The sequence below is a fragment of the Pinus tabuliformis genome, chromosome 3_1, assembly GCF_031772625.1.
Source record: "Pinus tabuliformis cultivar Carrire ecotype Pingquan chromosome 3_1, CPIR1, whole genome shotgun sequence".
NCBI classification, from domain to species: Eukaryota; Viridiplantae; Streptophyta; class Pinopsida; order Pinales; family Pinaceae; genus Pinus; species Pinus tabuliformis.
Genome location: NC_142301.1, coordinates 237,359,850 through 237,366,153, shown reverse-complemented (window position 1 = coordinate 237,366,153; position 6,304 = coordinate 237,359,850). Strand labels below are relative to the sequence as shown.

The following is a 6,304-nucleotide window of genomic DNA, read 5'->3' as shown; positions in this document are numbered from 1 at the left end:
GAATATCATACAACAAATCTCCCAACAGATTTGCAAAGAATTGCCTTGCTTATAAGACAACGAGTTGCTAAACACAAAGATGAAATGATTTTGAGATAGAATGAATTTATTGTTCAAAATCTCTACAAATCCAGAAGTAAATACAAGAAGCCATTCTCATTGTCTTGAATGATTGTGCCATAACTCATTCCCTGTAGGTTGGAAGGCAACTTATGGCCCCATTGACATACATACCTATAGACGTAGGCTTTACACAAGATTTTCAAAGAAAATATTACCATATTATTGGAAATAGATAGCAAAGTAAATCTGACATTAATCGCAACTGCGGAGTAGCTTTCTAACAAAACTCTGCCCAAAAAATTTGAAATCAATCTACCAACATTTTACAGAGTACAAAGACTTAGCTGGGATCCGATGAATTAAAGAGAAAATAGTCTGCACAATGAAAAGCATGGAAAAAGTGGTAGAACTTAGATATTTGTCCATGCCTAGCCACACCAGTCTGAATCATTGTCTTAAAATTACATTGCCTTTAGACCCCTTGGTTTCTGTAGTAGAAATATAACCAAAAATATGGAATCATTTGAGTCTCTTCATAATATGAAAAGATAGAACACAAAAAAATAAAACGCTTGCCAAACAAGAAAGGCCCACACTAGAAGTGACCCAAATCTACAAATGAAATACATATGGTTCATAAAATCATTATAAAAAAAGGCAGAAAAGAGCAACAAGGAGAAAACAAACCTTCTTAGTACATTTTTTCTCTCTAACTTCGCAGCATCCCCTTGATAAATCGAAGACTTCTAGGAAAGCAATTATATGGTAACAGAAACAAAAAACATGTTAGATACAAACCCTCCTTCCTTCCATGTTTGTGTATATAAAGAAAACATAATGACAATAAATTGATAATATGTTTCCACTGTCTTTCCTACCCGTAGAACCTTCTCAACATATTTGGGTTACTAGGAAATGTTTGTGCCTTTCATGATAAGAAAATCATCCTCATTTTCTTTCGGAGACAATTGCAGCAAATCTCTTGGTGATTCAAATGTTTCCATATCTTTCTTCTCTAGAGGTGCATAGGCCTCTGTATCAGATGTTGTGGCCAATGTATTTCCTACTTGTAGAGCCTTTTCAACATATTTTGGTCGCTTTTTGGGACGCTGGGAAAGCTTTGTGCCTTTCATGATAAGAAAAGCATCCTCATTTTCTTTCCAAGACAATTGCAGCAAAGATCTTGTCCATTCAAATGTTTCCATATCTATCTTCTTTGGAGGCATGGAAGCCTATGTATCAGATGTTGTGGAATTTTGGTTTGCATCAGATACTCTAGTGGTCCCAATGGCGTTTGGACTAAAGAAACTAAATTTTTTTACATGTTTAGATACTCTGGTGGTCCCAATGGCATTTGGACAGAAGAAACCAACTCCTTCGACATGTTTCTCTACAGAAGATGATGAATGTATATCAACCTTTTGCTGAAGACCCTTGTTTAGAAGGTGGGAACCATTTAAATCTTCAGAATTCCTCGTAGAGTTGATTTTTAGTCTATCAAATACATAAATAAATTGGGCGTGTCTGATGACAAAGGTAAATCCAAAACAAGAGAAAACAAAAAAACTGAAACCAATAAAGTGTCTCAACATATATATTAATACTCAATGACTACATGGTACCAACCCAGACCTTAAATTTAAATTGAAGAAGATTAGTTGTTGGTTTATGGAAGTGCAAATCAACTAACCTTTTGATGAATCCATGGCTATGATCCCGAAGCCCAGTGCAACGACTTAAAGTGGTGCTCCTTGAATAAACCGTTACATGGGATTTTACAAGAACTTTCTGTTTTTCAAATTTCGAAGCATGGTGTCCTACTTGTATGTATTTCCTACCCTGAATGCTAGAGTCCCCCATCAAACTTTAAAAATTCTACCAGCCTGTATGGATTCTCTCTTTAACACCATTAAGTCCCACCATGGAAGGGACATATTGAACAATGCTCTAAATTTTGAGAAGATGAGAATGTCAAGAGCGAGAGTCCTATCCAATCTAATATTTCTAAAGCAATGCAGGGATGAAAACCTCACTCCTAATTTCGCCAGATGCAGCCATCCTCTTAATCGTGGTCGTAACATTTCTCTTTTTAATGATCTTAGCAAAACCCTCATAAAACATGAAATTAAATTTGCCAGATTTCAATTGATTAAAACTTCTAAAAATCTTCTGGGTCTACACCTTTTACTGTCTTCTACTCTTAGCTATGATCTCTGGCGAAACCTAGATGCCCTCACTTATGCCAAAGCCGAGAGATTTCTTGAATTTACTCTGGCCAATAAAACCAGAAAACTTAACTCTCTAAGAAACTGCAAACTCATTAGTAATTCTGTTTATTCCCCTTTACATGGCCATATGCCGTGCGCCCTTCCCAAACCTAACATCCGAGATACAGGCAGCACGCAGGGTCAGCACACTTTTTCCAACCGAAACAGTAGTACCTCCAGCAACGAGGCGCAGAACATCAATGTAGCATGCAATATGTTGGACCTGAGCAGCAGTCCCTCGAGCAGCAGTCCCTCCATCAGCAATACGCAGAATTTTCTTAACTCATCTGCGCAGTTCGATGATCTCATCCCTACACAGGAATACCTTAACGTTTCTGCTGAGTGTGATGGTCTCGTCCCTTCGCAGGAGCATCTCAACGCTTCTGCGCAGTCTAAGGATCTCGTCCTTACGCAGAAAATTCCAGAACTGGTCTCCACGCAGCAAGAAACGTTGAAGTCTTCTGGGATAGCTAAAGATGGATCGACCTGTAATAATTCCACTATTAGCTCATCTCAACAAAATAGCGCTGCTGCCCACGTTGCTGCCTGCAGTCTCATCAAGAACACGTCAAATTCGCTTAACTCCCTTAGCAAAAAGTCTATAGTAGTTAATCTTTCACAGCTAGTGTTAGATGACAACCTAAAGCTGCTTCTGGAAAAGGGTTTAAATTTTGCATTATCCCCAGCCAAAATTCCTGCTTCTGGAAAAGGGTTTAAATTTTGCATTATCCCCAGCCAAAATTCCTATATCAGACATCATAAGTAATATTGAAGTAATTATAAAAAACAATGACCAAAATACAGCTGAGGAAATAAGACAAGATGTTTCCAGAATTCTTAGAAATGCCAGACCTCCCCCTAGCAACATATCCAAAGAAGAAGCCATAGCCCTAAAAAACATCAAGAATAACAAAAACATTATAATCTTAAAAGCCGACAAAGGTAATGCCACGGTTATCATGAATAGGACTGATTATGAGCATAAAATGGAAGATCACTTAAACAATAGTGGCTGTTATAGAGTTTTGAACAAAGACGCTAGCAGCAAAATTCTTCGCCAAGTAAGTGACAAAATTAAAAGCTCCTCTCTTGATGCCACCATTAAGAAAAGATTAATTCCTAACAATGCCATTATCCCTAGAATTTATGGAGTTCCTAAAATCCATAAAACTGGTGTCCCTTTAAGACCTATAGTAAACACTATAGGATCTCCCACTTATTGGTTAGCTAAATATCTAGCAAGCAAACTTAGACCTTTATGCGGTAATACTCCCTCTTACATCAAAGATTCCGCTTCCTTCATAGAATGGATTAAAAACCTAGAATTTAATGACAATGACCTAATGGTTAGCTTTGACGTGGTGTCTCTTTACACTATGATTCCTGTGGATGAAGCCCTAGAAGTTTTGAAGAAAATCACAGACCTTGAAACAGTGGAACTTATAAGTATTTGTCTTAAATCCTCATACTTCAGTTTTAAGGGAAAAATTTATGAGCAAACTCATGGTGTTGCAATGGGTTCCCCATTATCACCATTGATTGCCAATCTTTACATGGAACACTTTGAGCAAATGGCCCTTAAGTCTTTCCCCTTTACCCCTGAAGAATGGAAGCGATATGTAGATGACATTTTTGCTAAATGGAGCCATGGTTTGGATAAGCTGAAGGAATTTTTATCTCATATAAATAGCCTCTCTAAACACATAAAATTCACCATTGAAATTGAAAAAGACAACCAGCTCCCCTTCTTAGATGTCCTCCTTACCAAGAAAAATGGTAAACTTAGCCACCAAGTCTTCAGAAAGCAGACACACACTGACAGGTATCTTCATGCAAACTCCCACCACCATCCTAAACAAAAAATTGGTGTCATCAAAACCCTAACCACCAGAGCCTCTAGAATCTCTGACCCGGAACATTTAGAAGAAGAACTTGTCCATCTCCATGAAGTCTTTTTAAACAATGGCTATCAAAACCACACTATCCATAAAATAATTAAAGACTCCATTACCAATAAACAAATAAGAAAAACTCGTGATAACCCTAGAGTCTCCTTACCCTATATTAAAGGTATCACTGATAAAATTGCCAGAGTTCTCGCTAAACATAACATTATGGTTGCCTTCACGCCCCCCAACACCATAAAAAACATGCTTGAGTCTGCTAAAGACGCTATAGACCCAAAAAATCACAAAGGTGTGTATTCAATTCCCTGTTCTTGCGGTAAAGTTTATATAGGGGAAACAGGGAGATCCTTTGGAATAAGATTAAAAGAACACATTAATGATATTTCTAGAAATAGGTCAGATAAATCAGGTCTTGCAGAGCATGCTTGTTCCTCTTCTCACTATATATGTATGGAACAAGCTAAATTAATCCATAAAGAAGACCACTATTTAAAAAGAAGAATTAAAGAGGCAATCGAAATTGAGAAATCCTCTAATAACATGAATAGGGATGATGGTCTTAAACTAAGTAGTACCTGGAAACCCTTATTAAATAAAATGAAAAAATAAATCTTAAACTAATCCAATTCAACCCTACATTTAACAATTCATAATTTATTTAATTAAATTATATAAATTAATGCATATAATAATCTCTTCTTCTTAAATCATTTCTAAGTAAAGATCTCACTTATACAGCATATCACATAATTTTAAATAACATATAATATAATATATTTATGAAATTAATTAATTTATTAATTTAATCCAATTTTTATTAATTTAATTTTCTCCAATTAAAATTATTTCAAAACAAACAACTCTTTTATATTATATCTCACATAATTTGAAAAAACAAAATAAATAATAAAAAACATAAAATAATATTAGTTATATATAAGTCTTTTAAATAAAAAATTATTTATTAACTGCAATTTAATAAAATAAAATAAATAATAATATTAATAATAATAATAAATAAATAAATAAATGGAACATAATAAATAAAAGAAAAATAAATAAATTAATAAATAAATAAACATAATAAATAAAAATTAAATTAAATTAATTTATTAACTTAATCCATATTTTAGGTTAGTTTAAATTTCTTCATTTGCAATTATTTCAAAACAAATAACATTATTATGAATAACATATAAAATATTTACATATAAATCTTTTAAATAAAACTTATTTATTAACTTATTTCAATTTTGAAATTTAAAATAAAATAAATATATAAATATATATAAACAAATAAAAATAAATTAATAAATAAATAAAAAAAAAAAAAAAAAAAAAATTATTGAAATTAAATTGAATTAATTAATTTTTAAATGTAAATCTTCCAGCCGACATTACAAGCTAAGAGATATCTTTCGATTCTTCTATTAATAGCTTATTTTCTCGACTCTCTCTTCTCATAATTCAGATCTCATTGCCCTGATGATGGACTCACCTAGCTAGTCCGAAACGTCGGTTTCTTAAATTGCTCACAGGTTTTTCCATTAACAATAAAAAAAAAAAAACTTTTGGATGCATTTTTGTGGCCTCAAGGCCTCTTTTTCTTACACCACTAGAGCAAAACATCATCGCCTTCCTTGGGATAATTGGAGGGTTGATTCCAGCTTTTTAATATCTCCAAGAGTTCCATTATGGATGGTAAAATTCTCACAACCCCTCAATGAAAGATGTTTGAGTTGAGTTAAATTGCCAAATGAATTTGGAAGGATGAGAAAAGAGGAGGCACCTTCCAAATCCATTAGCTATAAGCTATTTAGCTCTCCAAATGAAACAAGTAGAGAGACCAATTTTGAGAACCCTTTGAAAATTAAGTATTTCAAAGAGCGCAGATGACAAAATTCATCCGACAACCTTTCAACAGTGACTGATTTGGAGTGGCTCCATATGGAAATACTTTGGAGGTAATTCAGCTGCCCTATAGACCTTGGAGTGATTTCTAGAACTCTTAACTTCATTATCGAAATCGAGTCAGGCAAGGAAGAGTGGGAAAATTAACACCAACAG

The 6,304-nt window shown here is 34.0% G+C and overlaps 1 pseudogene; it reads right to left on the bottom strand.

The window, feature by feature from the left end:
- Nucleotides 1-491: 491 nt before the first annotated feature.
- Nucleotides 492-5,930, bottom strand: LOC149186674 (uncharacterized; annotated as a pseudogene).
- Between the last annotated feature and the right edge of the window lie 374 nt (nt 5,931-6,304).